The sequence below is a fragment of the Mastigoproctus giganteus genome, chromosome 5 (assembly GCF_048544385.1).
Source record: "Mastigoproctus giganteus isolate SK-2022 chromosome 5, ASM4854438v1, whole genome shotgun sequence".
NCBI lineage: Eukaryota > Metazoa > Arthropoda > Arachnida > Uropygi > Thelyphonidae > Mastigoproctus > Mastigoproctus giganteus.
This window is the reverse complement of record NC_143579.1, coordinates 14021138-14033155: the sequence shown is the minus strand read 5'-3', so window position 1 is coordinate 14033155 and position 12018 is coordinate 14021138. Positions and strand designations below refer to the sequence as shown.

Sequence of the window (12018 nt, the reverse complement as noted above, 5' to 3'; positions counted from 1 at the left end):
CTGGATGATTTGCACTGGTACTGTACTTTCAATATATAAAAAGCCCAGTTTAACTGTTGGTGCACATGTATTTAATGTCCTGTACAATAATATACAATAAAAAAATTGTTTATGTGAAGTTTTCTTGGATTCCAATGTATGTTATTTTATCTGCTCATTAATATGGTCCTTGAGATTCTATTAGGTCCTTGAGGTTGTCACATACATTCTCTCAGATATGCCATACAAGCTGTACTTGCGACCTGGGAGTCTAAAACGCCAATGGAACTGATATTCGGGTAACATTCAAGTCAAGTCAAGTTTTTAGTAATTGGTTATCCAGTTTTCTCTCTGATCACTCACTGAGGGTGATGGTAGATGGCTCTCTGTCTTCTAATTTCTCCACTAATGCCGGTGTCCCCCAAGGTTCAGTTCTTTCCCCCACTCTTTTCCTCTTGTATATTAATGACCTTCTTCCATTGATTGGAAATCCTATCCATAGCTTTGCCAATGATAGCACATTGCATTCCGCTTTCCATTTTGAAAAACCTTGCCCTGCTCAATCAGCTTCAACTTCTCGAATATCCGTTACGAGTTCCTTAAATGCTGATCTCCAGTGGGACAAAGACAACTTAGTTGATTTCAATCCTTCTAAAACTGAGTCTTTTCTTATATCTTGCAAAAAGGATTCTTCTACTCCTATGCTTATCTTTGGTGACACTCCGATATCTAGGCAAAATGATATATCTATTTTGGGGATTACCCTGACTTCTAATCTCTCTTGGCACAAGCATATTACAAATATTGCTTCCTCTGCATCTAAAAAACTTTGTTTTCTCTTTCGCTCTTGGCATTACTTTTCTTCCAAACAGCTGTTCACTCTGTACAAATCACAAATTCCCCCTACCATGGAATATTATTCCCACATCTGGGGCGATTCCCCCAAACCTCTCTCAGGCTTCTAGAATCCATTCAGAAGAGGGCAGTTAGGTTAATTAATGACTCCTCTCTAACAGAGTCTCCCCACTCTCTGTCTCATAGACATACTGTTTCTGCTGCATGCCTTTTCTATAGATACTTTCATGGGCACTGTTCTTCTGAATGGGCTTCTATAATTCCCTTTCTCTCTTTCAAAACAGTCAGAATACATGCCGCCACCAACCAACATCCATTTATTCTCCAACTTCAAACTCACGGAACCAACTGCCGTTTTCTGGAATAACATGCGTTCATATGTATTTCCTGAAAATTACAGTCTATAGAAGTTCAAGTCTAATATCAACAAATATCTTCTTTTGTCTTCTCAACCTCCAAACCAAGCACGGTACGAAGTACTACAGGTTCTAATACCTCTTATGTTTGGGGTTTTGAACTTCTGTAGACTGGACTTGAACTTCTGTAGACTGCAATTTTCAGGAAATACGTATAAAGGAAGGTTGTTCCAGAAAATGGCGGTTGAATGAATAAACGAGGAAGATGAAAAGTTGGTTCTGCGAGTTTGAAGTTGGACAGTAAATGGATGTTGGTTGGTGGTGGCACGTGTTCGGATTGTTTTGAAAGAGAGAGCGGGAATTACGGAAGCCAATTCAGAAGAAAGTGCCCATGGAAAAATCTGTAGAAGAGGCATGCAGCAGAAACAGTACATCTATGAGACAGTGAGTGGAGAGATTGTTAGAGATGAATCATTAATTAACCTAACTGCCCTGTTCTGAACGGAATCAAGAAGCATGAGAGAGGTATTGGGGGCACCGCCCCAGATGTGGGAACAATATTCCATGGTAGGGCATATTTGCGATTTGTAAAGAGTGAACAGCTGTTTGGAAGAAAAGTAACACCGAGAGCAAAAGAGAAAACCAAGATTTTTAGATGCAGAGGAAGCAATATTTGTAATGTGCTTGTGCCAAGAAAGATTAGAAGTCAGGGTAATCCCCAAAAGAGATATATCATTTTGCCTAGAAATTGGAGTGTCACCAAAGATAAGCATTGGAAGGATTGAAATTAACTAAGTTGTCTTTGCCCCACTGGAGAATTACCTGGAGATTGGCATTTAAGGAATTGGTAGAAGATTTTCGAGAGTTTGAAGCTGATTGAGTAGGACAAGATTTCTCAAAATGGAAAGTGGAATGCAATGTGATATCATCGGCAAAACTATGGATAGGATTTCCAGTCAATGGAAGAAGGTAATTAATATACAAGAGGAAAAGAGTGGGGGAAAGACCTGAACCTTGAGGGACACCGGCATTAGTGGAGAAGTTAGAAGACAGAGAGCCATCTACCATCACCCTCAGTGAGCGATCAGAGGGAAAACTGGATAACCAATTACAAAAAACAGTTGGCAAACCATAAGATGGAAGCTTGTTTAGAAGACCTTTATGCCAAACACGATCAAAAGGCTTTGAGATGTCAAGAGCAAATGCTTGTGTTTCACTGAACTTTTCCATTGAATTAGTCCATAAATGGGTAACATATGCCAGAATATCACCAGTGGATCGACACTGGTGGAATCCATACTGGCAATCGTTGGTCAGACAGAAGGTTTCAAGTTAGTTTAAGAGTTGGCGGTTAATTGACTTCTCCATTACTTTAGAAAGAGCAGAACTAATTGCAATGGGATGATAATTGGATGGGAGGGATTTGCCACCCTTTTTAGGAACTGGCTGGATATGAGCAAATTTACAAGCAGAAGGAAAAACACCTTACCTTTGGAATAAGAAAGTGAAAAAAAGGTGGCAAAGAACAGGAGTAAGTTCAGGAGCACAAGTTTCGAGAACAAGTGGAGAAATACCATCGGGACCTGGAGCTTTCTTAGCATTAAGATTCATCAAAATCCTTCTGACATCCTTTTGACGGAAGACCACAGGAGGCATTGAATGGAGTGTGTTGGGAATGGTGGGAGGTGTTTTACCAAGATCATTAATACATGAGTTGGAAGAAAAATGGGATGCTAGCAGGTCAGCTTTATTCTTGGCTAAAATGACAACAGAACCATCTGGTTTGGACAGAGGTGGGAGCAGAGATGGACAACAGTTGCGGCCGATAGCTTTGGCAAGAGACCAGAATGCTCGGCTACCATTAGGGCAAGAAGCAAGTTTTCTACTCTTAGCCTGTTCAAACAAATTTGGACTGATTAATAACTGCTTTACAATTGTTGCGAGCTTTGGTATAGGCAGAAAATGAAACTGAAGAATTTAAATCAACTAGATGACTGTTATTTGTATCAACATGTCAGGTAAAGTACTAGAGAAAAGAATATCCTAGACCTCCTCATCACCCATGAATCAGATGACATAACAGGGCTGACAGTAGAGGAACCAGTAGCAGGAAGTGATCACGGAGTTCACGGAATTAGAAACAAGCCAATTATGACATGCAATGTTCTTCTCTTGACCAGTCTTAGCACTTTATTGAAAAACCAAGGTTTAGATAAAGGACGAGATTTTAAAGTGGAGTGTGCGATAAATTATTCCATTCCTGCAAGAATAATTTCACTGGCACGATCTGAGAAAATGGTGACATCAAAAGTTTTGAAACAGTAATCCGACCAAGGAAAATCAGAAAACAAATACCACAGGTCATCCCATTTTGCTTTCTTGTAATGCCAAACAATACGAGGTTGGGAATAGCCATGAGATAAAAGCTCCACTGGAAAAGAGACAATCACCAAGTTGTGATCTGAGGTGCCTAAAGGACCTCTCACTTCGACCATGCACTTAGAAGGGTTGTTTGTGAGAAAAAGATCAAACATGTTAGCTGTATGGTTAGGATTGTCCGGTATTCTTGTAGATAAATGAACAATCTGTGCAAGGTCATTAGTAATTGCAAAAGCCTCAGAATCTTGACCAACTGGGTCGGTGTGACTAGAAAACGGAAGCCAGCTGGGAGTTGTGAACATTAAAATTACCAAGGAAAATTACCTCACTGTTAGGAAAGTTGGACTGGAGAAAAGTCAAGTTGCAAAGAGAGGAAGTCAAATACCTCTAAGTGATTAGTGGAGTTGGGAGAACGGTAGAGACAACAGATGAATTTTACACAATGAGGTAGAGAGATTTTAAGCCAGAGAAGATCAAAGAGAGGAGATTTCAAATTGCCAAGTCTCTGACAGGGAATATCAGAACGGACATATGCACAAGTACCACCTTTGAGGCGAAAGAAATCATACAGCAAATAATCTGGGCAACAGAGATGAGCAGTAGTTGAATCAACCGATAATTGAGATTCTCTGTCAGAAAAAGTACATGGGGTTTGGCAGACTGCAAGTGGAAATGGATATCGCTGAGATTAGAATTGAGACCACGTATATTTGTGAAAATTAAGAAGTGTTTAGAAGGTTTAGATCTTTGTGCAGATAAGCTTACTCTATTAGTTTGACAATTCATGGTGTATTCAATAGTAAGAAAAAGTGGGAGGGGGAATACTGTATGAATTAATGAAAGCTTTGGATATGGCGTACACACGGTAAGAATATATCCAGATGCTTGACATAACATGGCCTCGACAATGCCCTCCGTATAAACACTTCTCAGACTCCCTTCAGTCACTATCTGGCAGAGTAGAGGTAGCAAGATTATACACTAGCTGATCTGGAAGCCTCCTAGAGAGTTACTAATATTTTCGGTCCAGTGTATTAACTAGCGGTTGGCCTGTGAACACCGTTTTAGAGCTGTACCCTCGAAATGTAAGGAAGATTGGATCTCGCCACGATGTTCATCATAACCTCAAAAGTCATCAATCATACTGCATGATGGAAGAGATAGGGAAGGGTCGACCGGAACTTAGCTCTGGAGGCTAAACATGGGTTCCACCACTTCAAGCCTCCAATAAGCAAAGGAGTGGTATTGCACTGGTTGATGAGAGTCAACTACCACCTAGTGCTGCTAAAAGGGTGGCATTCCTCCATGTGGTGTGGGTGCCACACCTCGACCCCTGCTTACGTTGGTTCACACCTGGGTGGTCACCCACCACATACTTGTGCATGGAGATTATACCCAGGATTACTAACAGTCCCACCATTGTGAAGGTTCAAGCAAAGGATTTTGCTGTCACAGACCGTCCGGACTTTGCCGAAATTGGGTCCACTTGACTTGAGTGTCACCTGAATATCAGTTCCATCAGCGTTTTAGACTTCCAGGTAGCAGCTGGAAGTCTAAAACTGGCACATCTGAGAGAATGTCTGTGACAACCTCAAGGACTTCAATAATATGGAATTCATCATCATCAGCCATTTTCAATCCACTGCAGGATGCAGGCCTCTCCAGCACCTTTCCAGTTCCTTCTGTTTTGAGCACTGGCCATCCATTTACTACCCAAAAACTCGTGAATTTCATCTATCCATCTCTGCCTTTGTCTTCCAGGTTTTCTTCTAGCTCCTCTTGGGTACCATCCTGTTATTTTCTAAGTCCATCTGTCATCATGTCTTCGAGCTATGTGTCCTGCCCAAGACCATTTTAGTTCTTTAGTTTTGATAAGAATGACCTTTACTTGAGTTTGCTGCCTAATCCATGTGTTTCTCTTCTTATCTAACAGTCTGATTCCCAATATAATTCGTTCCATTCTTCGCTGTGTAGTTCTCAGCTTCTCTTCCATTCTTTTGGTGAGTACCCAAGTTTCACTTCCATAAGTCATGGTGGGGAGTATACACTGGTTCATTATTTTACGTTTCAGACAAACTGGGATATTGCTCTTCAGTATGTGACTATATTTCCTGAATGCTATCCATCCAAAATTTATTCTTCTCTTGACTTCCAGCCATTTATCATTATTACAGCTAATAACTTGTCCCAGATAAGTATATGACTCCACCTTTTCAATTACTGCTCCTTCAATCATTATTTCCCTTTCCGTGGCATACTTGTTCATCATTACTTTTGTTTTAGCCATATTCATCTTGAGTCCAAAATCCTTACTAACTGTGCATAACTGATTAAGATTTTCCTCTAATTCTTTGGGATCGTGGCTTATGACCACAATGTCATATGCAAATCGTAAATGGTTTAGGTACTCTCCGTTCACATTGACTCCTTTCTGCGACCAGTCTAATCTTCTGAAAGCTTCCTCAAGGGCAGCAGTAAACAGCTTCGGAGATATTGTGTCTCCTTGTCGAACTCCTTTCTCGATTTTAAATTTGCTACTGTCTTTGTCTAGTCTAATAAAGGAGGTAGCACTCTCATATATTTTCTTCAATATTAGCATTAGCATTAGTAGAGGCAGTTGATGCAAGAAAGCAAGCTTATGCAGCATCAGCCAAAAAAAAAAAAAAAAAAAAAACCACTTCCACTTCACCCCTCTGTTCGTTCGAAATACCTGTCCAGCTGAGCCTTAAACTTATTTAGGCTATCAACTTCCACAACAAGGGATGGAAGTCTGTTCCACCAACCAACCACCCGCTGGCTAAAGGCAAATTTCCACACGTCTATCCTACATCTGTCTTTCCTCAATTTGAATTTATGCCCTCTCAGGTGATTATTCTGAGCGAGAGGAAGAATCCCATCAGCATTGAGCATGCTCAAACCATTCAAGGCTTTATACACCTCTATCAGATCACTTCGCTGGTGCCTAGTCTCCAGACACTCTAATTTGCAAAACTTAAGCCTTTCTTCGTAAGAGCACCCCTTTGTTCCATTCACTAATCTTGTTGCCCTTCTCTGTACTCCTTCCAGCATCTCTACATCCTTCTTGAAATGAGGCCTCCAGACCTGTATACAGTACTCTAGGTGTGGTCTGACCATTGCCTTATACAAGGGAATAATCACCTCCTTATCCCTGCTAGAAAAATTCCTATATATCATTGACAATACACCATGAGCTACTCTTGCAGCCCGTCTGCACTGCTCAGAGAACTTCATATCTGCCTGCACAACCACCCCCAGGTCCCTTTCATTCTCTACCACTGTCAGTGTAGTACCACACAGTTGATACATTGCTCTGGGGTTGCTGTTTCCCATGTGTAGTACTTTACATTTTTCAATGTTAAACTTTATTTGCCCCCTCTCAGCCCATCTGCTCAACCATTCCAGATCCTGTTGCAGCAGCATAGTGTCAGTAGTGTCCTTGACAACCCTGCCTACCTTTGTTTCGTCTGCAAACTTCGACATTAAGCTTGATATACCCTCATCAATATCATTTATGAATACAGAAAACAATAATGGACCCAACACTGAGTCCTGAGGGACGCCACTAATAACATTAGTCCACGACGAGCAGTGTCTATTGATTACCACTCTCTGTCTTCTCCCCCTCAGCCACCCCTTTATCCACAGCAGCAATTTGCCTCCAATGCCACACTGCTCCAATTTGTGCAGCAGTCTTCCATGTGCAACAGTATCAAAAGCCTTTCTAAGATCCAAGTGTATAATATCAAAGTTATTCCCTGCATCCAGTTCCTTTGTGACTGCATCATAGTATCCAATCAAATGGGTCAGGCAAGACTTCGCCTTAACAAAACCCTGCTGTGTCCGAGCTATAGCTGAAGTCTTGTCTAAATGATCCTGCAGTGCTTCTTTAACTAGTGCCTCCATTAATTTTCCCGGAACAGAAGTTAAACTCACAGGTCTATAATTACTTGTGTCAGCCTTTGATCCTCCTTTGTGAATTGGGGTGACATTTGCACATTCCAGTCTGTGGGTACCTCTCCTGAGTCCAAGGAAGCTCTCATAATTATGGCTAAGGGTTTGCTTACTTCCTTTGCTGCCTCCTTTAATATAACTGGATAGATCCCATCCACCCCGGGCGCCTTTCTTGTGTTTATCTTCAACAATTTCTCCTCCACTTTACTCTCAGTTATTACAAGATTCTCTAGCTTACTCCTAGAGTTGAATTCACCTCTGGCTTTCCCCTTGCTAAATAACTCCTCATGTGTTAATGTCGATGCAAAATATTCATTTAGTTTGTTAGCTACCTGAGCAGGATCATCAACAGTTGACCCATCGATATCATAATATATGGGGTATCTATGCCTTGTCTTTCCAGTGCCCAAAACATTGCCTTATGCTGTATTGAGTCAAATGCCTTTTCATAATCCACAAATGCCAGTCATAATGGTGTTTTATATTCATTTGCTTTCTCTATTAGCTGTGATATTACGTGAAGGTGATCCATAGTTGAGAATCCTGTCCTAAAGCCAGCTTGCTCTCTCAGTTGATTCTCATCAAGTATTCTTTCTAATCTGTTAGTAATGACCCTTGTGAACAACTTGTAGATGTGGGATAACAAGCTAATTGGTCTATAATTTCCAATTTCTGATTTATCTCCTTTCTTATGCAGCAAAACTATGATTGCAGTATTCCACTGCTTAGGCATCACACCTTTTCTAATGCACTTTGTGAAGAGCCTTGCCAGTTTTTATATTATGTCTCTTCCTCCCAATTTTAACAACTCTACAGTAACTTCATCTTCCCCCCCGGGGCTTTCTGATTCTTCATTTTCTTCAATGCATGTTCTACCTCATCAGGAAGAATATCGGGTATGTCGTATGTGTTGCTACTTTGCAATCCATCTTTCCCACTGTTGGCATCATTCCTTGCTCCTTGTATAATTCTCTATAGTAGTCTTCTGCTATTTGAATTATGCCTTTTCTGCTGTTTATAAGTACACCATCGCTATTCTTCAGTTTCAGTATCATTTGTCTTTCTGTATTACTGCTCATGGCTGCTGATTTAAATCCTTTGTTTTCCCTTAATGCTTGTTCTACTTTTCTTGTGTTAAATCTTCTTATGTCCTCTCTGAGTCTCTTTCTAATGGCTTTGCATAACTCAGTATACTCAATTTTCTCCGTGTCAGTGTTTTTCTTGCTCTTCATTTGTCGTCTTCAGTTCATCATGACAAGTGTTTCTTGACTAATTTTTTCTTCTTTGGATTTCCTTTTCCCTATAGGTTTCTTGGGCTTTATCACTTTCAGAAAGTTGTAATATTCCTCATCGATATCTTGGTCCTGAGCAGTCTGCAGAAGCTCAAACTTGTTCTTAAGTTCCAGTACGTACTGCTTTTTCTCCTCCTCTGTTATCTCAAAGACCTTTGTATTATTTACTCAAGTCAGTTTTTTCCTTTCTTTTCCTACATCTATAACAAGTGTACATCTTACCATTCTGTGATCACTTCCAACATTTACCTTATTCAGGATGGTAACATCATTCACAATATATCTTCTGTTAGTGAGGATGAAGTCGATTTCATTAGTTGTTAATCCATTTGGACTCTTCCATGTCCACTTTCTGTTCACCCTTTTCTTGAAAAAAGTGTTCATTACTGACAGTCCTTGAGATTCTACAAATTCCACAAGTCTTTCACCTCTTTTATTTCTTTCACCAATTCCAAAATTTCCTATAGTTCCTCTTTCTGCGCTGTTTTGCCTTTTTCCAACCTTAGCATTGAAGTCCCCCATAATAATAATGTAGTGGGTTTTCTGCTCATCTAGAAGACTCTCAATTTCGGTGTACATTTCTTCAACCTCTTCATCATCATGGCTCGATGTTGGTGCATAAATCATTATAACCTTTAGCTTGTACCTCTCTTAGAAATCTTGAGTATTAGTCTTGACACTCTTGGTGATGTACTTTTGAATTCCAAAATGTTGTTTTTAAAATCTTTATGGACCAGAAACCCAACTCCACCTTCACTCCTTTCACTGTTTCCATTGGTGTACAGTAGATTTCCACTTGATAAACTTATAAGTTATTCATTTCTTCTTCTTGTTTCAGCCAAACCGATGATATTCCAATTCACATTTTCTAATTCTTTTTCAAGCTCTAATATCCTGTCTTCACCGAATGGAATATGGAATTACTGTAATCCAAATATAAAATCTTACATTTCCTTACTGTACTTTTACTATAATTTTTCAGACTATTTGAATTATTTATCTGGGTCCTATTGAAGTATCACACCTTGAATACTATCATTTTTAATGTCTTTCCAGCCATTGTACTATTAGAGAACTTTAACATCCAGCTTGTTATGCCTTCATTAAAGTCATTAACAAATACCAAAGTGGTGTCATATGCAGGAGCAAATGACATCACTTGAGTATAGGACACTGTTGGGACAGTACTTTATTCCTGGAATCCTCCAGGATATGAAAGCACATTTTATCACAGTCTCTCATCAAACCTTCTGCAGTATCACTCACACATAGTAATGAAGCCAAAATGGATTTTAATCCCTGCAAAATTGAACTGCTTAAAAATAAATATAATATCACAGTTATTTCTACCAGGACTAGAAACTTTGTTTTGAGATTGGACCCCTAAAACCTTTCAATCGTTTCTCTATTGAAGTTTGGGTGGTTAAAACCAGGTGTCCAGCATATTTGTCTTTTATAATATCCTGCCAGCTACTTAGTCTGATATAATTCTAGACCTCCATACCTGCCCTCCACCCAAGTGCTGTAAAGTGTGTTAGTTGTCTGATGGCACCAGGGGTTCCCCCATCTCCATCCAAAATGCTGTAGTGAAACTCTTCATGTTTCACTACAGCCTCTAAAAACTCACTTCCAATCAGAAAATCATAACTATTAGTGGCATCCTCATCCTCCACTTTAACCAACAACCAGAATCCTAAAACCAGCTTTTCAGTGTATATTTGCATAACTGCAGGAGTGTTGTCAGTAAGTTTGTAAACTTCAGATCTACATTAGATTCTAATATTATGACATTACCTATTCACTAAACATAACTTAATGGAAACATAGAAGACTCAGAAATAATCACCCTGCTACCCCATCACAAGCACTTTGTCATGCAGAGGAAAGACAAGTGCTTGTGGAAGTGGTGGTGCTGGAGTAGCTATCATTCTCTCTAGCAGGGAGATGCCCACATCTCTCAGCATTCAGTAGTGCTGAGTGCTTTACTGTCTCTTAGCTAGGCTATCTCAAAATTTGATTGTACTTTTATATATATTCTCCTCCCCTGACAAATAATGACTTAGTCATTTAATTCTATTCTTCTCTTATTCAGACTGCTCACATGGCTGTAACTGCAGGTGACTTCAATATTCAACGTGAATAAATGAGAACAACATCCTCATCACAACAAATTAGATAGTTCTTTGAACTCTTAAACCTATCCTACCCATCAGGGATCAAACTCTTGCAGGAAATGCTAGGTCCAAGTGAGACAAACTATTCCCCTAACAGTCTGTCTCACTTGGACCTAGCATTTGCCTCTTCCCCTGTGGAAGTGCACCAGGATCATCCATTCTTTTAATCTGATCACATATCAATCATTTCTGATATGCTAACTAGAGTTCAGCCGTCAATAAACCAAAAAACTCTGCGCAGGCACACTTCAGAATGGCTGATTGGCTCCTTCATTAACCTTGCAATTAAGTATTTGGACCTTCAGTCACCCGACTTGGTTGGTGATGTGGACTCCCTCACTAAAACAATTATTAGCAACATTGTTTCCATCATCACATACCTTGTCCCACAATCCAGATCAACATACAGCAGCAAATATCCCATTTGGTGTAACTCAGATCATCCACAAGATCAAATCAAAATACTTTTACAAAAGGAAATACGAGCCTTAGGGGGAATCATAATCATCAAACTATGCTAGTATTAGCATAGTTTGATGATTATGATTCCCCCAACAAACAATGCAAGAAAGCATGCTTATACAGCTTCAGCAAAAAAAAAAAAAAAAAATTCACAACAACAAAACTTCCTATATCACTTATCCATCCCCTAATACTTTGTCTGGTTCTTTCTTGAATTTATTCAAATTACCCACTTCCGGCAGACCAAGTTTTCCAGTTTGCTACAACAATCAACTACTTGCTAGCTGGGGTAAAATTTCCACACATCCATCTGTAACTATCCATCCTCAATTCGAATTAATGCCCCCTCTTGTGTGTAGTCTGAGCAAGGGAAAGGATCCATTAGTACTGAGGTTCTTCAGTCCATTCAAAGCCTTAAACACCTGAATCATAACTCCTTACAGGTGCCTAGTCTCAAAGTGCTACAGCTTTCAGAACTGAAGCCTTTCCAGTAAGAGAACTATTTTGTTCCTCTCACTAATCGCATTGCCCTTTTCTGCATCGTTTCCA

General features: G+C 39.8%; 1 protein-coding gene across 1 annotated transcript in view; it reads right to left on the bottom strand.

The window, feature by feature from the left end:
• The window catches only part of LOC150085182 (procollagen-lysine,2-oxoglutarate 5-dioxygenase 1-like), a 248928-nt gene that overhangs the window by 87276 nt on the left and 149634 nt on the right, over positions 1-12018 (bottom strand). The window lies entirely within an intron of this gene.